Raw genomic sequence first — 24897 nt, 5'->3', positions numbered from 1 at the left:
GAAGATTCGTGACAAAAAATTGCAAAGCAAGACCCTCCCTTCATGGATTCAGCTGGAAGAGAATGGAGTCACCAAACGCTCAAGAGTGATGCTCCGCATTACCATGAAATAAGGACTAGTATCATAATAACTTCAATTACATCAGCTCCTGCAATTTTCCCAGGGAGTAGCTGACAAAGTAATTCAAGGGAATTGATTGATTCGGAGATATTCTGGTGACACCTTCTTGAGCACAATTGTCCTAAAGTGGCTTGAAAATGTGCCGCTTTTGTTTTAGTGACAGCATCAGCTGACGTCAGATTAACAGCTGTCAATCAAATTTGAAAATAGTCCGAGAAAAATTTTGGGAAAATTACTTTTGCTTGGAATTGCTTGGAATGGCTTCTACTCGGGTACTATGGTGAGGCCACTTGTAATAATTTCGCCCTACACTAAAAGTGTTGAGAACATGATTATGGAGACTACGGATTTTGTAGTGGTAAAAACTCACAGACTCCACCCACCCCTTTTGGACTATCAAGTCATAGCCAAGACGTGATTTTGGAGGCCTCGTTAAATTCGTGTCCCCCATGGAGCGATCCGCGAAAGGCATGCTTATATCAGTAAAAAGCTTGCACTTTGTACCTACAGCCCAGTCAGGCGGAAAGGACTACAGTCTGTCCGTGGCATTGTTACCTAAATCTTCCAGAAAAGCGAGAAAAGATCACGATAAATGGAAACTTCAGCCAAAAAGAGAGAGGACTGGATTGGAATAAGGACATGGACGTTGCTTCATTACTAAGTGTGTCCATTTTCACAGAAATCGGTCGAAAGGAAATAAACTCTCGGAATCTTTAGGTAGCGGCGCTTTTTCATGTCATAAAGACTAAGTAAGCTTATTTCTAAAAGCATAAATGTTAGACAATTTACCTTACCACATGCTAAAGCATCTGTCTAGAAAAATGTAAGGCGATGATGGCTTTACGGTTTCTTACCAGGGCAGAGGCAATCGTCAGACGCTGCCTCACCTCTCTCCGGGGTGTAGCGTGACCGAAGCGCTGGCAGATGATAAGTGCTCCTTTATATAATTCGCAGAACAGAACATGACTACGAATTATATTGACCGCCAATTTTATTGACCAAAGCTTGGCCAGAGCTGAAAATATTTTTTTGAGAATTGTGGGGGTCCTAAGTCCGGATCAACTTGATGCCGGACCGGACCAAATGGGGAGCAATTTACACCCTCTTTTTTTGGTCCAAGGACCCCACATTTAGGGCTTACCACCCAAACTTTAAACAAAAATGTAAGGCGATGGTAAGAAACCGTAAAGCCGTCAGCGCCTTACATTTTTTCAAATGAAAGATTCACAAGATCGAAAGCCCGTGTCCTGATATCAAAATTGTTAAAAGCAACCATGCTTGGACAATCCTGACCCAGGACCTAATTGCGTTTATCCTCGAAACTATTGCATGAAAGGAGGAAGAAAATAATCTTTGCTGGAGCCAGATCTAAAGAATAAGGTTGGTGTTTAAGCAGTTCATAGCTCGGTTCCTGAACGGCAGCCAGAGCAAAGCGAAACCCAAATTGCAGATCACATCACACATCGTTAATGGTTCACCACAATCTTCTTATCTGCTCCTTGTAGTAGAAGCTTGTTATAGCGGCTTTCTCTTCCACATAGTCAATCATGAGGATTCCTTACACATCCTGCAAAGAGGATACAATAACTTTTTCCGGAGAACAGAGAGAGAGAGTGGGATGTGCTCCTAGTCCTAGTGGGTTCTAGTTTCCTTATTTTCCAGTTTATTTGGAAAGCTAGGCTAGTTGTCACAAGCGCTAATTGAGGATTTTCGATCCAGGTAACCATATTTTGATAAAAAAATTGATACCCCTCTTTTACGTATAGGGGAAGACCTCCAGCCGTAAAACTCAACATAAAATCATTCTATTGGTTGCATGTAAAAGGATCCACATAGCATACGTTCTTAAAAAAATTAATGATAATAGCTTCAGTCGTTTTTAGATAAATAAATTGGGTGGGACAGGGAGACTGATGCACCTATGAGGGATTGTCAGATCTCCCACCAGGCGGGGCCCCAGCTGGCGGAAAGGGCCATGCTTATTGAAGTGTAAATATGTGTTTGTGTACTCTCTTTTCAGACTGTGCAAGGGCAAATGAGAGAAGAAGTAAACTTACAGTATAGGAGTTCGAAACTCCAGTATACGCGGCTTTTGGAAGTGAGCGAGAGGGTTCCCGAACGTCGATATCCCTCGACTGTAGTGCCTTAGTGGAGGACAACTTGGCCACTTTGGCTATCTAATGGCAAAAGTAGTTTAAACTTGGAGAAAGCAGTGTTCAAACGAAGTAGCGTCTTACCGAGGACACCAGTAACAAAATAGAAAAAAAATGAACTAAAAGCTGATAGCTGGATGACAGAAACGGTAAGAACATCTACTGCATTTGTCGAAAAGGGGCAACTGCAGAAGACACTCTAGGACCACGAGGAAGACCAATTCAGGAGAAGCTTACTAATGATGAGATCTCTGGTAATAGTAAAGGCGTAAAAGGTAAGGTAAAAGGAAGGTAGGTAGTAAAGGAAAAGGTAGTAAATGCCAAAGATGAAGGAGCAAACTCGTCGGGATTGTTAGAGAATACAGCGCTAATCCGGAAGAGTTGCCCGTTACCTAGCTTTGGGCAAAAACCAAAAAAATATGATAAGAGCTATTAGAGTCCTCAATAACAGATGGTAGCGGGAAACAAGAAATTCTAAAGACAAGCCAGGACCTGCTGTTCCAACAATGTAACAACGACCCAAGTGACACCAAACCGAATGACCATGACCGAAAGACTGCGGTAAAAAAGGGATAGTCCAGGCAATCAAAAGTGACCGGTGGGTTCGAAAAAGGACACCATAAGTTTAGAGGGGGAATGGGGAATATGGCTCAAGTGCGAACTTAACGCGGCAAAATCCAAGTAGGAAGAAAATAAAGAATGGACCACCGTGAATAACAAAAAACCAGAAAGGAGAGCAACAGTGTGAATTCACCTAGAACTGATTGTTATCTTAAACGAGGACAACATATCGTATGCGGAGATGCTGAACAAATTCAAAACTGATTCTTCCAACCTGAAACATCTGACCGGAAATAATGAAAATGAAGAGGATCTTATGTTTGAACTGGCAAGATCCAGTGTTGGCAAAACTGGTAGGTTTTACATGTTAAAAACTCAGTTGGGAGAATGCCGCAATACGTGCCCAAAACATGATATCTATATTCGGTGTAACGGTCTCAACCAACTGACGTCGAAAAGAAAAACTGCACTGCCTTGATTGGACAATACAGGTTGGAGAACATGTGGAGGAGTCTATTGTGAGACTGCAAGAAGCCTATGGTGGTCCTAAAATGTCAACGGTACTATTCCTAGCGGAACGGGCGCGAAAGTTTTTGGCGAGGTTTGGAAGTGGGAAAAGTTTGGATTGGGTGAGTAACCTGCCACCTCATTAAAGAGGTAATTCAAATGCAACAGATTTGGACACTTCGATAAGGCATGTACTAGAGGCATTGATCCATGCAGTCGACGCGGAAGATGTGGGGGGCAATGCCATATTATCAGGGAGTGTAATGCAGACCCCAAATGCTTATTGGCCGATGAAAAGGAAGCACCGGTTAACCGGCATATGCCCGGGAGGGGAAATAGTGCGGACATTTTGGAAGACATTGACTGCAATGAGAGAACCAAGCTTATTCAAATAAGCTTCAATCATGGTAGGGTCAGATTAACGTTAGGAGACCACCTATGACTTACCATAATTAGGGGATTACATCATGCTGGTCAATGGGTCAGAGACGATATGGATAGCTGGTTACGCCGACCAAGCCAGGCACTGTTTGAATTCGAGAATATAGCATACTTAACAATCTCTTTACGATTCAGGTCTAAAGATAATTGACGATACCAAATTGCTGAAATCTAAAAGTAATTTTGGACCCTCAAGTTCGGTAACAGTCAAACAAATGTAAAGGGACCCAGTTCGTTGAAAACTTTTACGCACTTGGATATAGTTCTGGCCAACTAAAGTGATATAAACACCTTTCAAAAAGAGTGGTCTGGCTCGTAGAACTGACCTTTGTCGGCTCTGCATACCCACAGCGATCACCATGCAATCATCTTGAAACTATGGGGATAGCCACAGAGCAAATAATCAGATACCACGTTGGTCTGCAAAAGCTGCATTGAAAATTGTAACTGCTTGGCCAAAGATGCAACTTACGCAAAGGGTAGTCCCAGCAAATGTTACGCAGTAGTGAGCCTGGACGTGAGAAATGCATTCATTTCGACCAGTTGGAGCCTAATAGAAAAATCCCTGTCGAAGATTGGTATCCCAACCTATCGCGGTGCTGTTGTCTGTGATGTAACACCGATCACAGACTCCAGGACAACGTTGTCTGCGCGGGTGTCCCACAGGGCTCCGGACTGAGTCGACTACTGTAGAACGACGTCCGAAACCATGGAGTAGTGGTTTGCCGCATTCAAATTGAGAATCATACTGTCGCATCCAAGTATGTCATCAAATACTTGGGAGTAATGATAGATGAGAAGCTCAGTTGTATGCAACATTTGCAGTATGATTGCGGTAAAGTATTCACTGGAACTATATTTCTGCATTCCTGGCGAAAGTAAAAAGGACACGATTTACTTTTAACTTGTCTATAGCCAAGGTAGTGTGTTAGCTTCTGTTCTATGCAGCCCCCGTTTCGGAAAAGGCCACAGATTATCTTTGATCCGTCGACGATGAATACTGAGTTAGAACCTTGAAAGACGTCGCCTGTCATCTACTCTACCCTGGTTGAAAAGTTCACAGAAAAATTCATCGTGAAGCTCGGTTTCCGTGTAGCGTAGTCCGCTGGGAATGCCCAAAGTTCCCGAAGTAACTTGTCTTGGATGTTAGTGTCCCTAAGGGTTCGCTGTCCAATTCGAGTACCATTGTCTGGGTGATAAATAGGATTAGTTTCATTTTGGTTGGATTTATGCCCAGCCCGAATTTTGCAGCCCATAGCTACACCTGTTTAAGCCATCTCCACGATTTCACTCATAATGGATAAAAACATCACTGTTGGTATACGGCACCACCTCCACCCCACCCTTGCCTAACATGAATAGAGTTTCGTTCATCACTATCAACCAGAGCACGGAAGGGATGCTGCCACCCAAGGACGTATCTCGGATCGCTGCACCGGTTAAGTGGCTGCCTCCCAGATCAGAGTGGATTATCCTGATTCTCAATACTATTCAATTCGAAAGGCACCCCTCCAGTCCTATTTTGGCAAGAGCTTGCTTGATGGCTTTGGTACTAATATTGTTGAATGTTTCTTCTATATCCAAGATTTGCATCGTTCTCTTTGTAATCTTCCTAAAGTGGATGTCAAGAACGCACTGTAGGGTCTTCAACACATAAGGGCTAAAGTTGATTGGTCGAAAGTCCTTCGCCGACTTATGGCCGGGCCTGCCCGCTTTCGGAATGAAAACCACCGCGGCTCTGAGACCATGGTACGTATGGGACTTCGGTATTACGTGGTACGTATCCCGAAGAGACGCGGATCCGGTAGATCTCGACAAGCCACTGCACAACACTCTCTTGCTGCTTCTGCATCATGACTAGCATTACTCTATCTTTGCCCGGAGATTTATTTATATGCGGATAAGCTGTTTATGACCTAGCCGATTTCATCCTCGGTGATTACTGATTTGATAGTTCCGCGCGGCAGGGGTAACGCTCTGACTCACAGCCCTCCTCACTGGCGGGGAAGTGCGGGTTTCCCCCGGAGCCTCCAGGAAATAATAGCCTCCTGTGTTCCTTAGACAAAGTTTTTTTGCACTTCTGAGATTCGCTGGTGTTTTCAATTTTCTGAGAATTGTCCAACCAGGACGACCTCTTGGCAATCTTGGTGGCCGATTTGTACTTCTTCAGGCAGTCCATGTATGGCTACCAATATCTGCCAGGGGAATATTGGTACCATGAGAACTGGAATAGTCCCTTGAGTTGACTTATTTCGAGAGAATTCCTGGTTCATGTACTTTCAGCTCGATTGTAACGGTTAGATCCCCTAATGCGAGTTTCATAGGGGTTGGTCCAAGTGGACAGAGAGACCTTTGAGCCTCAAAGGTGTTGCAGATGTTGAAAGTGTCTCTGGTCAGTTTCTTGAGGCTGGACAAATCTTCATTCAACCACGGTGGCAATGTCTTCTTGTTGTATTTAGCAGGGCATGAGACTTTTAAACCTGGCTTCGACTGCTTTTTCCAAAGTCTCGAACTTTGGCTCCAGTTAGTGTGTCATGCTAATTTTACCAATACGCGTACCGAAGAGTTTATTCTTGATAACTTGATCACCTCCCACCACCTCTGCGTCGATTTCTGGACTGAAAAGTATCCAACTGTGATCTGGGAACGATCTCTGGTCAGACACATTCTAGTGCTTCACCCTAAGAATTGTCAGTTAGTATGGTCATATCTCCTTCCAAGCGTCATAGTTCTCCGAGCTGGAAAAATGGAAGGTTGGCGTACTGCCCCTGTATGACACCGATAGGTTTGCGATAACAATGAAATCAAAGAGATGCTCACTTCTTCTGTTGATTTCCGTGCTGCCCTGAAAATTATGCCTTGTTGGCCTTCTTTGCTGTGATGATAGGCGTTAAATATTGTAGTTCTTCTGGTGGAACTAGTCGGTCGTGAGCCTTGTAAGCCGAGAATATATACACGTTCTTCGCTTTTGTCTTTTCCAGTTTGACCACGGTTAGCTCAATGGAACTCAGGTCCGGATACAGAAAAATGTGCAAACTCTTCCTCGCGAGGATGCATGCTCTAGGGCTGTCTCAATCAGTGTATTTTGTGCTGTCATCCAGGGCTATTGTATTAATGTGACGTCGATGTCTTCCTCTAGGAAGAAAACCAGCTGATTAGTTGAAGAGCACTTCGAGTGCTGCAGATTTATCTGCGTTATCCTTAGCATAATTTGCTGAGGTAGGGGATTTATCAGTCATCGTCGAACCGTCGATTTTCATCTACTCCAACGGCTCGTTAACAGCGTCGACTGGATCCAGATCATCGCATTCCTTCTCAAAACTCATTTATAAATTCAAAAAAATTACAATGGAACACTCACTCATAATTACATTATTAATATTGCATTGCAATTGTCTTTCTCCTAATTGAAACCACTAAGACTCCTTTGCACCAAAGGAATGGTATTTTGATAGTTTACATCGGCCTCACCTAGCATCAATTTAGATGTGCTGACCAGCAACATACATACATCTTTCACTTCATTAACTTTTCATTGAATCAAGTATCCCTATCGGGGCAGCAAAGCATGTCTTTGAAAACGGACAACGTCCATGGAAAATGCACGAAGGACAACAGACCATTTCAAATTCACAAAGGAAATTGCGTTTAGACAATATGAAAGCAATGCCCAACAGGAAAGCATAGTCGGGAGGGGGTTGATTAAAATTGTCAAGTGAATATGATGCAGGACACGAAGTTTACGTGTGTATAGGTATGTCTGCCTCATATGCATCATGGGTATCCTGTGCACTCAATAGAATTTTTTTAATACTCTGCATTACTGAAAAGTGTTTACTTCCAATGGAGCCCTGACCCAAATTCCAATGGTTCTGACAATATTTGTTGAAATCTGTCCAGCACACACAACTTTTCAATAACGTGAAGGGAACAAAGGAAATCTTTCATCTGAAAAAAAGCATATAAAGTGGTTAATATCTATTGCATTTGTTTCACTTTCAAACTCCAAAAAGTTGATAAAACGTGCTGATTTTTGTGTGGAATATGTTGGCCAAATAGTGGATCAAAATTAATCCTATTGTCATCAATGTCTATTCACAAATCAGGTCAAGCGTAGCCCTCCTGTAGGATATTTTTGTTGGAGGAGTTTTCCACTTTTAGTTCACAGACCTTTTAGATAATTCTTTTGAAAGCAGAAAATGTCTGCACACCATTGATAGCCTGGTCTCAATGGCGAATTAAATCTGTCGCTTCCACTTTACTAGATTCAGAATTCTGTTCCCTCCGTTTGTAAACTGGGAATTGTGCAATTTCAAGATTGTATCCAACAATTTTCTACTTTCATTTTACGTAATTGGTATGGGGAAGTCTAGGTTCATTTTTTACAAAGAGGGAGCGTATTCTGGTCGATTTAAGGGCCTGTTATTCCTCTTTTTCAAGTGCGATTATTAAGTCAATTGAAAAGGAGTCTTCAATAATAAATTGAGAAGGGGATTCCAATTCCCCCCTCTAAAGTGTCTGTGTTATTGTTATTCTTAGGTCAGATTTGTTTTTTTATGAAAGTAGAACTTGGGGATTAGTTTGGAAAAAAATCCTTAGACTTTATAGTTCACTAGTCCCTTTTCAAATGCGACTAACAAACCAATTCAACATCAAATCAAATGAATCCTAAACAATCAATTGAGAGAAAGCCTCTAACTTCCGCCTCTTAAGGCCCGGGGAAAGTGGTTCAAGGTCACATCAAGTATATGTTTTCACCCAAATAATTTTCATCTTTTACCCAATTGTATTTGTTTAGTAACATTTTCCATTCATAGTCTGAGAGAGGTATTCAATGCTGGATTTTAAGCTCATATAGTGGCCACTAACCTGGATATTTGCAGCGCTTTTTTCTTCGTGGTTGCTGGGACAATTCCATTGCAGGGTATATCATGCAATGGAATCCACTATCCCAGAATGGTCAACGAGTGAGCCGCCCTAGAGTTATATTACAAAGAGCATTGAAGGAAGAAGGTCCTGGAGCCATAACTTCACGATCCTCTTCGGAAACGGATTGGAGGCTGTAATCAGTGTCCCGTCATGACTACCACTGCGGTACTGGTTTATACCCCGCCGAGAGCATATCCTCCAGGAATTCCCCTAGAACATATACAATAGCCGCTTCAGATGAATCCCTTACCGACTCGGGTCGGATCGCCCTCCTCGAGTACGTGAGGATGACACTCCCCGAAGGGTTCACTTACCTTGGTCCGGAGAACCACAACGAAACCTTCCCACCAGACAATGATCGCCCTGCCTGAAACATAACACATAAGACAACACAAGACAACACTAACACAAAACATAAGGAACTGGTGGCTGTTCACTACAGCCACTGTGATCATTCGCCTAACATACTGTAGATAAAGTAGCGTCGAGAAACTTCCCCCGTCACCGGAAGGCAGCACTCTCGAATGCATTAAGGCATCGAAGCTAAGGCCTAAAATTAAAGATAACGTTCACTACAGTAACGCCAATATCGTGGATAGACATGGAGAACATGCAACCAATCTTCTAAGTCTGCTTCACATAGAACACCATCCTGACTGCAGACAAGTTTTCGCGAGAAGAGGAACTTATTCCGGTCACCATGCTCCATCAGGAGGAAGCCCAATCCAAGTAGAAAGTCCACGATAGAATTTCCCCAAGCAAGCATACTTTTAAACTCATATGTGGCAGGACTCCTCCCACAATCATCCCATGTAAGTTATCATTTAAATGTTACAATCTTGTCTAACAACCTTTTGACCGCAAGTGGTCCTAACTGCTCCAACTGACCGGCACTCACTAAATCAGTTTGCAGCAAAGGTACGACCCTCTTGATCTTGTATGGCGTGGCAGGTAGATCTTGTATGGACCACCTCTAACTCAAAAGCAGGAACACTCAATAAAAACGGCATGGCGTCGGTTGAAACCGTGCGACTTGAAGAAAGGCACGCTAACAACGCCACTCGTTGACAAACGCAGAGCAGTTTCCTGCCCTGCACTGTCATCGCAAGCACATACAACAAGGGGAACCTCTATGTAGGACATGTGAGGAAGAGTTCCATTTATATATAGATCCAGCAGTTCTCCTGCTAAGACCCCATTAACACCTCATCACACGCCTCAACATACATACCAATTCAGTTAAACCAGTACTGACTCCGATCAGGTGCGGCACAAGCGCATGCGATCCACGATTGTTTTTGACTTTACTAGACGGGTTTCTCCGTTGAGACCGCGACACCGACTTTAAGACCACGCCTTTACGATGCGCATGCGCTCAGTGTTGGTCAAAGGGTAGTATAGGTCCCAGTTAGAGTATAAAACCTGGGAAACGCCTGCTGAACCAACACCAACAGCTCTACTATCAAACCCTATCTCCACCTTCACGTGGTGACCGCTGGGAGCTCTTTCTTAACAAAAGGTTGCAGACAATGAAAGATGATGGCGAGTCTTCCGCGCCTAAAAAAGGGTCGGGTAGGGCTGACAATCCTATACGGAAAACAAAAATTACGAGGTCACGGAAGGAGCCTGGTTGTGGATAAAATCCGGCCCAACAGGTTGCCGTGGGTGGGTCACTTAATTCGTATGGATGAGGATAATCCACCCCGGAAAGTCTATAAGGCCAATATTTATAGTAGAAATAGAAGACGAGGCAGACCCTGCCTGAAATGGAGCGATGGCGTAGGTCAGGACGCCAGACAGCTTTTAGGGATATCCAATTGATGGACCCCGGCACAAAACCGGGGTGTCTGGGTTTCCTTACAAAGCAAGCATTGATCGGATACTGGTTGTTGCGCTGTTGGTGATGATGATGCAGTTAGTACTCCGCTGCTTAAGCTCCACTCGGTTGTTCCTGTCAACAAAAATGAGGAGATCGTTCACATAAGCAATGCATTCAAAAACCGAATTAAGCTCATCCTACAGTTCATCCATCATCAAATTTCATATAAGTGGATCTACGATAGACCCCTGGGGACATTCGCGCTCCATATTAACCGGCGCAAGATTAACGATACTTTGGATGAATGTTTTCCTACCATAGAAGTTACGCTTCCACAGAGCTAATTCCTGACCCATACTAAGAAAGTTTTAACAATCAGATGACCAACTCAGGCAATCAAATGCGCTTTTGGAATCTACGAAGATTCCGAGAACGGATTTGTTAATACAACGAACAACAAAGTTTTCATATGCATTAAGAAGCCGTCAGCGGGCTTGTTAGTTCGGAAGCCATACTGCTTGTTGGGCACCAGATGGGATGTACTCAGCTCCAGTCCCTGGACCATAATCCGCGTCACCACGTTGCTAAGAGCTGATAGAAGTAATATGTTCGACACCACCAAGGAACAACCCTGCCCGTCGTCCATAAGAAAGGGAAATAGCACCCCGTAGACAATAATCATACAGACCCGAACATGACATGGGATACCTCCCCCCTCCCACCTCCTTCCAAAATGTCTTTGCACATCTAGCTATCGTCCCATCCCAGCGAGACCTGAGCCGTGTCATGCTTTTCTCGATCTCACAACACCTCAGAGGAGGAACTCCTTTAATGTCTTCAGCGCGATCGTTAGGAGACACCGAAGGATTGGGTCTCACCGACGAAACGCCAGCAGTCCTTTGGCTGCCTGAAAAGCTCCTTGTAAGATCATAGGCTTCGTCTGTAAGCGAGCCTAAAAGAGGGGAGACCAAACTCGAATAACGAAAGTGTATATACTGGAATGAAATGGGCAAACACCTTTGAACGACAAATCTTCGGATGACAATTGGACCCATTGAAAGAAAATAGTAGATGACGATTAAGATATAACGTATAGCAACATTCCTGATATATAGGACCTTCTGTGTGGAGTTGCCAACTTTACATCAGGCGCGTCCCTTCGTGTGGATAGGTGAATGGAGGGTGCTCGCCGGGACAGGTGGAAGCAGAATGCTATTCTTGGATAAAAATTGAATTCTTAAGGAGATGCCGTTCCGAACCCATATGGCAGCTGTACCTGATTTTGTGTCGGTACTGCTCACTGATGAGTACTAAATCAGCTTTGGTCTCCGCAGCGAACTGCGCTAGCAACTCGTGAGCGGTTGCACTCCGGTGCATATTGATTTGTAGGATGCGAATTGACCGCGTCCTAGCTCTTTCCAGTTATACTGTGAAGACTGGACCCTGCCCCGAGCCCGCATTGAGCGTAACGTTTTCATCAGACGCGCAACGGTTCCTGCATAGGACGCAGCTTTCCGTTTCATTGCAAGTGTTCGCTTTATGGCCTGACTGACCGCATTTACGGTATTTGACTGACTCTTGTAATCTGTTTGTGATCGACAATGCTGTTGGTACTCCTTTGGCGGATACAGTCTGTGTTCTGCTAGCGACTATCAAGGGCGAAATCTATTCATCCTATTTAGCAGTCGCGAACCGCAGATGCCAAGTCAAAAAGGGGGCCGCGTATTGCAAAACCCAATAGCATGAGCTCTTGTGCCAGACGCGTGTAAACGCGTAGAAGACTACGACAGTCTGCACGGGACCCTGGCCTATAGAGGACCATGCCGTCAGACTCGGCATATCCTACAATTCGAGTTGCCGAAAATTCAGGAGGAGCCCCTCTTTCCCGTATTTTCCTCACCCCTTTCTTTTCCTAAACCCTCAGGCACTTCGTTTGCGATTGCCCAGCTCTAGCTAGAGATAGACTACGGACACTAGATAAACCATTCTTTGGGACCTGAGAGAGATTTCTATCCTGAGCCAGCAGGACTTAGCCAACTTGCTCGTATAGCAGCAGTGATGGTCTTAAGAGTTTATGGCATCACAACAGCGCACTCCGGCCATAATTGGGTTCGTCGGGGCGGCTACCTTATAATAATGATGGTTTGTCTCTTTCTTATAGCATTTCGTTTCAAGCTACTAAAATCGAATTGCTCCGCGGAAGGAGCTAATATAAGTTCCCTTGCCTTTAATAGTTTTTCCATGCATTCAAGTCCTTATCTATGAGTGCTGACTCCACATCAAATAACCTTCTAGTGGTTGTCTAATATCACTCATATTACTGCCAAAGTTCATCGATTCTGAATCCACCTTTACCTTCCAAAAACACCAACGCAGGACTTGTATCCTTTTTCGAAAATAATTATCCTTTTCTCTATCTGCTGACCTTTCGCTAGTGCTCCGTCCTACCTTTGATAGATTCTCCTATATTGGCGCCAAGCACTCGTGGGAATTTCCGCTCACTTAATTTCCTTCGTTAGAAGATTTTTCCTTCTTGATGGTTCGGATGGGATAGCAAAAATTTTCCGGGTCCCTAATTTTTTTGTTGCTGTTTTGTCGAGTAAGAGTTAGAAGAGTGAAAATCAAAGATGAGTCCAACTTTACTACTAACTGATAACTTTGCTTTGGCCGCAAATTAATGAAATGACTTTCAGTGCTCTCTGATTCCAACAGGACATAAGTCATCTAAGTCGTTTGAGTGAGGTTAACTGTCCATCATCAATTTTAATTTTCTCCATGACTGGACTTCGTGGAAAAGAAATTTTAATTAATTCGCTTCCTTGTGCTTATTTATGTGAATACAAATAACTTTCTTTGTGTGGACAGTAATGAAGATATTGCTCGCTAAAAGAAAAGATACATTCTGTTAAGCGTCGTAAAAAGGAAATCCCCAGGAGTTTCCGAAAGAAAATGGGGACTCATAAATGAACGTGTTTTCTCTCCACTTATTACAAATTTGACAGGAAGAAAAATTTCTTTGTTATATTCCATGAATTCTTTACAGTTTCCTTCAAAAAGTATACACATTTTCCTACAGCAAGTCAGCCATTTGCAGATCTTCTATATCTCCTGAAGGTCAGGATGTAATACGGTTCCTATTCACCAAAATTCTCTTGTATCCAATAAAGCATGGCCCTCTTTGTCTTATAATCACATGTGTAAATGTACATAACATGCAAATTGGTTTCGTTAAAAGGAAAATATGTGATAAGCTACTGTACATACGAGCATGGGTTGCCGTGTATACACGCGTGTAAATTGTCTGTGTATAAATAACGCACCCCCAATCACTTTTATTTGAATAACAAGCAGCAATTTTCCTCCGAATATTTCACGTCCCTCTCTGCCGGAAGTACTTAATCTAACAATCTCCTGTTGAAGATCAAACAAACTGAGAAAGGAAAATGAACACAAAGTACTTATATGACAAACACATACAATAACTTCTTCCTGACAAGGGGTGAGAAGACCCTAGTTATGAAACTAGGCCGCTCCCAAAGTCAAATCTGAGGAAAACCAAATGCACTCCCATTGAAGTCCGTGAAAAAAGGAGCAACCTCATAACGCCTGAATTGGCAATTCGAAGGCACCAACATCCAGGTATCGGAAATTAGAGCAGCAATGTCCTGCGGATTAAAAGACTGTCCAGATTTCCCGCCGAACTGCAACTACAATATAACCACATTGCTACCAACTGGAAACAGCGTGACCGATGTCTCATTGGAAAAGGGAGGCAGACCAAATTCAGGAAATGCAAGAATTTTTAGGTTCAGGGAACGCGAGATATCGTGAAAAATTCGCCCGAGGAAGGCCCGCTGAAAATCAAAAAAATTGGAGATTTTCACGACACCCAGGGCGCAAAAAGGGGCAATGCAAAGTCAATGGATTGCCGAGAAATGCGTTGGAAATGAAATGCGAACGTGGGATATCGCGCTGAGGAGGGCCCGCTGAAAACGGAAGAAAATTGAACCCCGGTCAAAAATGCAAAGTCGTCGCAAAAACGGGCAAAAACGCAAAATAGGCGGATTGCCATGGAAAGGGGCGCACGTTAGGTTGAAGAAATGCAAGATTTATGACGGTGCGACGTCGGGGACGCGAGATATCGCGGAAAAGTTGTGCAAGGAGGGCTCGCTGAAAATGCACGAAAATTGAGAATTTCCAATACATTCGGGTCGTAAAAATAATCAAAAATGCCATGGGCGATGTCTCGTTGGAAAGAGGACACGGCCCAGATTCAGGAAATGCAAGAATTTTTAGATTCCGACGTCGAGAACGCGGGATTTCACGGCAAATTCGCCTTAGGAACGCACGCCGAAAATCGAAGAAAATTGAAAATTTGCGGGCGTCGCCAAAAGCTTCAAAACCGCCGTGGCCGATGTCTTGTTGGACAGGGGAGGCGGTCCAGAATCAGGAAATGCAAAAATTTTTAGGCTCCGACGTCGGAAAGGCGAGATATCGCGGAAAATGCATCCGACAAGGGCTCGCTCAAATTCGGAGAATATTGAAAATTTCAAAAATGGTCAAAAAAGCAAAGCGGTCGGATTGCCATGGGGGATGTCTCGTTTTAAAGGGGAGGCGGCCCGGATTCAGAAAATGCAAGAATTTTTAGGCTCCGACGTTGGGAATGCGAGATATCGCGGAAAAACATCCGAGGAAGGCTCCCTGGAAATGGAAGAAAATTGAAAATTTCCACGATACCCGGGTCGTCAAAATGGTCTAAAATGCAAAATGGTCGGATTGCCATGCGCAATGTCTCGTTGGAAGGCGCAGGCGGGCCAGGTTCAGGAAACTCAAAAGTTTGTAGGCGCCGACCCCGGGAATGCAAGATGTCGGCGAAAATGCAACCGAGGAGGGCTCGCTGAAAATAGAAGAAAATTGAAGATTTCCACGATACACCGGTCACAAAAATGGTCAAAAATTCAAAGTGGTCAGATTACCATGGGCGATGTCCCACCAGATATAGGAAATACAAGAATTTTTAGGCCCCAACGTCGGGAGCGCGAGATTTCGCCGAAAATTCGTCCGAGAAAATTGAAAATTTCCACGATACCAACAATGCAAAGTGGTCGGATTGTCGCGAAAGCTGTCTCGTTGGAAACTTAAGACGACTCAGATGAAAATGGACGAAAATTTAAAATTCCCACGATGTCTCGTTGGAAAGGGGAGGTGGACCAGATTCAGGAATTGCAAGAATTTTTAGGCATCGACATCGGGAACACGAGATATCACGAAAAATTCATCCGAGGAGGGCTCGCTGAAAATGGAGGAAAACTGAAAATTTTCACGATACCCGGGTCGCAAAAATGGTTGAAAATGCAAAATGGTCGGATTGCCGTGGGCGATGTCTCATAGGAAGGGAGAAGAGACCCAGATTCAGGCAATGCGAGAATTTTTAGATATCGCAGAGAATGGAAATGGAAGAAAATTGAAAATTTCCACGATACCCGGGTCGCAAAAATGGGGTAAACTGAAAAGTGGTTGATTGCCATGGGCGATGTCTCGTTGGACAGAGGAGGCGACCCAAATTCATGAAATGCACGAATTTTTAGACTGTGATGACGGGAACACGAGATATCGAAGAAAATGTATCCGAGGAGGGCTCGCTGAAAATTAACTGAAACTGAAAATCTTCACGATGCCCAGGTTGCCAAAATTGTCAAAAATGCAAAGTGGTCGGAGTGACATGAGCGGTATCTCGTTGAAAAAGGGAAGGCGGCCTAGATTCAGGAAATGCAAGAATTTTTAGACTCCGACGACGGAAACGCGAGATATCGCGGAAAATGCATCCGAGGAGGGCTCGCTGAAAATGGATGAAGACTGAAAGTTTACACGATACCTCGCGAAAATGGTCGCAAAAATGGCCAAAAATGCGTCGGATTGCCATGAGCAGTGTCTCGGTTGACTGAGGAGGCGGCCCAGATTCAGTAAATGCAAGAATTTTAGGGCTCCGACGTCGGGAACGCGAGATGACGTGGATAATTCGTCCAAGGAGGGCTGGATGAAAATGGACGAAAATTGAAAACTTCCAAGATACCCGGTCGCAAAAATGGTCAAAAATGCAATGCAATGCCGGATTGCCGTGGGCGATGTCTCTTTGGAAAGGGGAAACGGCCCAGATTCAGGAAATCCATGCGTTTTTAGGCTCCGACGTCGGGAACGCGAGATATCGCGGAAAATTCGGTTAACGAGGGCTTGCCGAAAATGGACGCAAGTTGAAAGTTTCCACGATACCCAAGTCGCGAAAATGATGAAAAATGTAAGTTCGTCTGATTGCCATGGGCGATGTCTTGTTAGAAAGGGGAGACGGCCCAGGTCCAGGAAACGCAAGAGTTTTTACGTCGGCAACGCGAGATATCACAGAAAGTCCGTCTCAGGAGAACTCGCAGAGAATCGAAGGAAATGAAAATTTACACGCAAAAATGGTCAAAAATGCAAAGTCATCATATTGACGTGGCCGATGTCCAGTTGGAGAGGCAGGCAGCGCAGATTGTTGAAAAGCAAGAATTTTTAGGCTGGACGTCGGGAAAGCGCGATATCATGGAAAATTAGCCTGAAGACGGCCCGCCGAAAATGGAAGAAAATTGAACATTTCCATGATTCCCGGGTGGTAGAAATGGTCAAAAATGCAAAGTCGTCGAAAGGGGAGGCAGTCCAAATTCAGGAAATGCAGCAAATTTTAGCCTCCGACGTCAGAAACGCGAGATATCGCGGAAAATGCATACGAGAAGAGCTCGCTGAAAATGGACGAAAACTGAAAATTTCCACGATACCTGGGTCCCAAAAATGGTCAAAATGCAAAGTGGACGGATTGTTGTAGGCGATATCCCACTGGAAAGGGGAGGCGGATTCAGGAGCTCCGAAGTCGGGAACGCGAGATATCATGGAAAGTTCCAAAGTCATCGCATTGCAAAGTACGATGTCTTGTTGGAAAGGGGAGGCGGCCCGGATTCAGGAAATGCAAAAGTGTTTAAGCTTTGATGTCGCAAATTTTGGTTATCGTGCAAAATTCGTCGGTCGCAAAAAGTGTGAATGACGCTTGGTCGTTGGATTGCTCTCAAGTAAGCCTTGTCGTGAAGAGGCTCAGCCACCCCCCCCCCCCCCCCTCGATTTAGGAATTGCGGAAATGTTGAGGCTCCGCGTCCGGAGGCTGGAAATCGCGGAGAATTTTTCCGAGGAAGGCTTGCCGAAAAAACGAAGGTTTCCACGATACCCGGATCGCCCAAATGGGGCAATATTCCTTTGATTACCTTAAGTAATGTCTCTTTGAAAAACAGGGATGCAGGTATTTTTACAAGTGCGATGGCGAGATCAGGATCCTTGTTTTTGTTGCTGTTTGTCTTCACTCCGGTTTTGCTTGGCTTCTTCTGTAAATCCGGGACCAATTCCGTGACTCGATTGGGAAGTGGGTGGCATCAGAATGGTCGATATATGTTGAGGAAGCTGACGTGGTCCATTGAGTATTTTTAAGTCCTCTAGTCAAGACTGGATGGAGAACGTTAGCAATGGCAAGCCGGAATATGCATCTTTGGTAGACTCCACTTTGGGCCTAAACTTTCTTCTGAATTTGAAGTCGATGCAGTACATAACGGAAGAAGATAACATTCTGAGACTCTTATCGATTATAAACCTGGATCACATTCGCTATTTTAGTTGTCATTATCACATTATAACCATCCGAAGGTTTTATAGCTTCTTCAGGACTCAGTTCTCATCCTCTTGCTCAAATACAAAGAACGAGATACAAAGAAGGCCAGGCAACAGAAACCTTTTTAGTAACCACTCTTTGGAATAAATATAGAGAGGAACAGTAGACGAGCTAAAGTCACCACACTATCCCATTGAAGCAAAACGGTTTTTTTTTTATTTTTTTGACTCTGAACGAGTTCTTAGAAAGGATAATGATGTTCCACTCAACAGACAAAATATCCCATTTGAAGCTCGAAGAAAATGATGCTGCATGCTACTCCTGAAGATGAAACCGCAAACCACGAACCATCAGTCCAACATTTTTTTAATTCCTTTTCACCCTACGCTCTCATAACGAAAATAATTGAGTTCAAAGTTCACTACAATTTTCTATTTCATTTCTATTTGAAATCGCTTGTTAATTCGTCCTTGTCGTCAATGGAAATTACCCAAATTAGTGGAATCTCCAATGAATAGAGGAGGAGGATTAACTAAAAGCGAATTTGAATAATAATCCTCAGCAAATCCCTTTTTGTGGTGAAGAAACCCCTTTTTTGAGGTGAACTGAGAACGACTATCGACTCTAGCTATTTCGAATAGCATGGTACTATCCTAATAAAAACACCACATTAATCCCTAGAGTCCTTTGATTCCGCCACTTCCTTTTGATTTAATCCGATTAAAGTGTGCTCCAATTGATATTTGATTCAATTCAAACATTTATATTTTCAGGAAAACATATCCTGCATGTTCATTCATTAGTGCATAATTACAACAAATCCATTTTCCCCCAAAAGGATCAACTCCAAACACCCATGCACCGTTGAACAGAAGGTCGTCGTATAATTCAAAGTTGTATCCTTGCACAGTCTTACCTTTCATTCACTATTTAATTGGAAGGTCGATGCTGCATTCGTGTGTAATGTTCCCATAATTTGTACTTAATCAACCAAACACAACAGCTCGCTTCTATCCTGGGGGACATACGGGTATTCTCGTAGGTATGCACTCGCACTTCACCTGGTTTCCTGTACACACAATTTCACTTTCCATACGTTGTAAACTTTCATAGGAATTTCATGAATTTAATAATTGCATTCCTCGGGGGAAACCAGTTTTCAACTGAATTTAAATTCACCTGTTCACATATACATATATTTGCATTTCAGCACTAAGAGTCCTTTTTCCATTACCTTTTTGTTGGCGGTCGCGATGTCGAAACTATCACATGCTGAATCGAATTGAATTCGCGCCAGGAACACGTTTTGCGAGCTGAGATGCCAGGACTGCAGTACATCAAGTCCAACCGAAAACTGATGTTATCCTGCTGGAATTCTGTCGAGTATTTATAAGGATCACAAGTGCTAAACAAGGAGCTTTGTTGTGAGCTTTTGTGGATTCTGTTGTTTGCTCCTATGGCAGTTGATGGAGTCCCGGAGAAGATTCAGGAAGGATATGTTCGGCACTGTTTGAAGATGGTAATAGCATTTATGGCAAAACAGTCAATGACTGATTGTCAGGAAACCAATAGCAACTTCAAAGGAGGCCGGGTATGTTTTACTCACAATATTCTCACGTAGTCATATGGGATATGCATTGCAAGCCGTTCTGGGAAACATGATTGTAACATTCATTGAGTCATGAGATATAGAAATGTACACAATACCCCTTGAATCAGCTGCAGGTGTTTGATAAATATTTTTGAATCCAAAATGTGTTATCCTGCCTGCTATATTGAAATCCATAAGGTTTGCTGAATCATACGCTGAACCATTATTGCAGTCCCTGTTTCTAAATTTTTGATACTTTTGCAAACAATATGGCTTGGCATCTTCGAGACCCCCCTTCAATTCGGTTCAGCGACCAATGTCGAAAACCAAGCAGCTGTACTTTGCGTTGTCAATCAAGTATTTTGGTGGTCAAGGGGTAGTATAGGTCCCAGGGCCAAACGTAGATTGGTACGCACGATGGAGCATAAAACCTGGGAAATGCCTGCTGAACCAACACCAACAGCTCTATTACCAAACCCTATCTCCACCTCCATGTGGTGACCGCTGGGAGCTCTTTCGTAACGAAAAGCTGCAGACGGAGAAGGATGAAGGCGAGTCTCCCGCGCCTAAAAACGGGACGAACTGTACCAACTGGTCCTCGAGGTTAGGGGTTGGGTAGGGCTGACAACCTTACACGGAAAACCGATGTTGGGGAGCCACGAAAAGAGCCTCGGACGAACCCGGCAACGACAACGGATTAACGATTTGCGCATTTTCTCATGGAACGTGCGCTCCCTGTACAGAGATGAAGCTGATAAGCAGCTAGCTGATACCCTGTCCCAATATAGGGCTGATATAATAGCGTTACAAGAGATGCGATGGACAGGGACCGGTTTCCTGGAGAAGAGCCACTACACCATATATTATAGCGGTCATCCAGTAAACCATGTGCTCGGAGTAGGTTTCTTAGTCAGCCAAAAAATGAAACCTGCTGTTATCGGCTTTGAAAACATAAGCGAACGGCTATGCACTCTGCGCTTGCGAGGCAAGTATAGAAATATGAGCCTCATAAACATTCACGCCCCTACAGAGGAGACTGCAGAGTCGGAGAAGGATACCTTCTACGAGGCAGTAGAGCGAACCCTCGAAGCCTGTCCCAGATATGATATCAAAATCATACTTGGAGATTTAAACAGCCAAGTAGGGAAGGAGCCCGTATTCAGGCGACACGTTGGCTCCCATAGCTTACACGAAAAAACCAATTATAACGGACTGCGGATTATTCAATTAGCAGGGTCACACGAAATAGTTGTTGGAAGTACCTGGTTTGTGTGGAAAGCGGTCCACAAACATACGTGGACCTCTCTAGACGGGACCACTTTCAACCAAATTGACCACGTGTTGATCGAACGCCGCCACCTCTCAGCCTTGATGAATGTCAGAACATATAGGGGGGCCAATATAGACTCGGATCACTATCTCGTTGGCATGGTGCTCCGAGCTCGAATAACAATACCACCTAGAATCCCCTCTGACAATCAGGTGAGAGTGAACACTGAAGCCATCCACAACACAACCCTCCGCGACACCTATAAGAGGGAAATAGATGCCGCAATAATCGCAGTCAACAGAGGACCTGGAGATGAAGCATCAACAAATGATCTTCACAATCACCAGAAGAACGTTATCATGGATACGGCCACAAGCAAACTTGGCCCCAGCCGCAAAAGGAGTCGGAACGGCTGGTTTGACGATGAATGTAAGCTAGCAACGGAACGGAAGAATGCCGCATACCGTGTAATGTTGCATTCTCAAAGAACGCGGGCACGCGCAGAGACTTATCACGAACTCCGTCGAGCGGAGAAGCGACTTCACAGACGGAAAAAGGAAGCCTGGGAGAACCAACAAGTCTGTGAACTAGAAAAGTACAAGGAGCAACCGCACCAGGCGCGCAAGTTTTACCAACAAGTCAGCAGGATGAAGCCTTATACACCTCGATGCTCATCCTGCCGAGACAAAAAGGGAAATCTGATTTCCGACAGAATGGGCATATTCGAGCGATGGGTTGAGTACTTTGATGAGTTACTGAACAACCAGAACATCGGCGAGTTCGAGGTCCCGCCAACTGAAGACGACGGACAAATACTGCCACCACCAAGTTTAGGTCAAACAGTCCGTGTAATTCATCGGCTAAAAAATCATAAGTCGCCAGGAGCCGATGGAATTACAGCCGAATTGGTTAAATATGGAGGCGACCAGTTACATCAAGTGGTTCATCAACTTGTGCTCAATTTATGGGACAGCGAATCAATGCCTGACGATTGGCAACGAGGCATTATCTGTCTCATACATAAAAAGGAAGATATCACACAGTGCAGCAATTATAGAGGTATCACGTTGCTGAGTACCATCTATAAGATATTCTCCACTATCTTGCTAGGCCGCATAGCCCCATACGCCCAGAACATCATTGGCCCATACCAAAGAGGCTTCACTCCAGGCAAATCGGCAACAGATCAGATTTTCTCTCTGCGGCAGGCGATGGAAAAACTGTTGGAATATGGACAACAGTTGCACCATCTGTTCATCGACTTTAAAGCCGCCTATGATAGCATAGCCAGGGTAAAACTGTACACGGCCATGAGAGAATTCGGTATCCCGACGAAATTAATAAGACTGACTAGGCTGACCCTGACCAATGTGCGAGGCCAGATAAAAGCAGCAGGATCACTCTCAAGACCATTCGACATCAACAACGGTCTACGACAAGGGGATGCGCTATCATGCGTCCTCTTTAACCTGGCCCTCGAGAAGGTGATCCGTGATGCTGAGGTGAATGCAAGAGGTACGATCCTCTTCAAGTCCACCCAACTACTGGCCTATGCTGACGATATCGACATCATAGGAAGAACCACCCGAGACGTCCAAACTGCCTTCATCCAGATCGAGCAGGCGGCGCGAGATCTTGGGCTGCACATCAATGAAGGCAAGACAAAATACATGGTGGCAACGTCAGCACCGAAGACAAATCAACCAACAACATCAAATCGCACTGGTCAAACACGAAGAAGAATAAGGATAGGAGAATACAACTTTGATACCGTTGACAATTTCTCCTATCTAGGGTCGAAAATCACAACCGATAACAGCTACGATGATGAAATCTGCGCACGGTTGTTGTCAGCCTATTTCAGCTTACAAAAACTGTTTCGCTCGAAACGTCTCACCATAGGGTCAAAGCTCTTACTGTACAAGACTATGATCTTGCCAATCCTCATGTATTTCTCGGAAACTTGGGTTCTTAGCATGAAAAATTCCGAACACTTGGCCACGTTCGAGAGAAGAATCCTCCGAAGAATTTTCGGCCCCCTACATGAGGATGGACGATTCCGTTGCCTACATAACGACGAAATCTATGAGCGATACCATGACCGTCCGGTTGTGGATAAAATCCGGCTCAATAGGTTACGGTGGGCGGGTCACTTAATCCGTATGGATGAGGATGATCCCACCCCGAAAGTCTATAACATCAATATCTATGGTAGAAAAAGAAGACGAGGCAGACCCTGCCTAAGATGGAGCGATGGCGTAGATCAGGACGTCAGACAGCTTTTAGGGATATCGAATTGGTGGACCTCGGCGCAAAACCGGGTTGTCCTGGAGTTCCTTATGAAGGCAGGCCTAGACCGGATACCGGTTTTTGCGCCGTTGATGATGATGATGAATCAAGTATTTCCAACTGTTTCTTGCCTTTGAATTGAGAGAAAGTCTTTGAGTAGTCATCTAGGGATTCTTCTGTCATCCATCCGTTTATCATGGTCTGTCCACCCCAAATTTTGATGGCGGCTTCCAGCTCATCATACAAAAGGTTCAACTTCTGGTTCACTAGCACTCATCTTCCCCCACTAAGTCGAAAATTCGTCTGAGGACTTGCCTCTTGAATACATTAATTGCCTGTTTTTCGGCCTAATTTAGTTCTCCTGTATCGATCTTATAGCACAGCGCTACCCTTACCAGTGTCATGTAGATGGTTAATTTTGTTCTTCTGCGAATAGGTTTTAATTTTTAGTATTGGTAAGGGGACCATGAAATTGAGGTGAGTTCCAGAGACGCCATTCGATTCTGACCTGTTGACGGGATAGGTATGATGGGGAGAACAACCCGAGATATTGAAATGCCGAGGGGAGCAGGCGGCGCGAAATTTTGGGTTGCAAAAGAAAGATGACGTACATATTGGCAACTTTAGCACTAAAAAACAAAATCAAGGGCGAGGGGTTGAAAACAATAAATACAGAACACCACAAATGTGAAATTGTAAAATTTTTTCAATCTAATGTTGTTGGCAGCCAGCAGAATTGTAAACGCAACATCTATTGCCAAAAAGAAGACGTGGCACATTCTAAGCCACAATGTGTCCACTCTCCTATATGTGGCTTCAGGTTTCCTGATCTACCTTTTATAGTTGGCTCTCTTCGTAAGCTAGCATGTATTATCCGTAGCCGATTTACCGGTATCAGTATATCTCCTAGAGTTTCTTCTAGAAAATACACCTGTTCTGAAAGCTCTGGAACTCCAAGGCAGTTTGACCAACAGGGAGAGGTGTCCAATTCACACCAGTACAGACACTTGTAATATCCTCCAAGCCTTATGAAAAACTGGGTGAGATTATAATTGATCTTACCATGCCGTCTCTCCAAATAACCCTTGGTGGTACGGGATCAGCCTGTGTGACTCTTTCCCGAGCGTTCCCCACGCTCTCGTCATCTATTTAGAGATCCTATCCCTTTCGACTTCCTCCGTCTTCGAAAAGAAAAGGGAGATTTAATTTAGCATTATTTCCGTATGACGACACTTAGTGATGAGGATTGCTTCAGTTTCATCTCAGCAAGTGTCAGTCTAGAACTCTCTAACCAATACTTAAAAGGATTGGTTGCTTCTTAGGAGTGCAACTACAGCCAGTGTTTCTTCGGCGACATAACTCGCCACTGGGCCCTCCTCTGGAATCGGTAAGTTAAGTACGGCATTTGCGGAGTCCCGTGGGACATTTGTGGAGACACCGAACTCCTTGTGTCTTTTATCGGTACCATACCAGAGTCTCCGTTCTTGCCAGTAGCAATTGACCATAAGAGCAAGCAGAAAAATCAGTCGTCGC

At 44.2% G+C, this 24897-nt stretch overlaps 1 protein-coding gene across 1 annotated transcript in view; it reads right to left on the bottom strand.

Moving 5' to 3' along the window:
- Positions 1–19546, bottom strand: part of LOC119654917 (pinopsin-like) — a 95600-nt gene extending 76054 nt beyond the window's left edge. The window contains exon 1 of the mRNA XM_038060563.1: positions 19131–19546. The gene's annotated coding sequence lies outside the window, so the exon portion shown is untranslated. The remainder of the gene's footprint in view (positions 1–19130) is intronic.
- Between the last annotated feature and the right edge of the window lie 5351 nt (positions 19547–24897).

This window comes from Hermetia illucens, chromosome 4, assembly GCF_905115235.1.
Source record: "Hermetia illucens chromosome 4, iHerIll2.2.curated.20191125, whole genome shotgun sequence".
Classification (NCBI taxonomy): Eukaryota; Metazoa; Arthropoda; class Insecta; order Diptera; family Stratiomyidae; genus Hermetia; species Hermetia illucens.
Note: the sequence above shows the minus strand (reverse complement) of the source record. Positions and strands in the feature narration are given on the sequence as shown.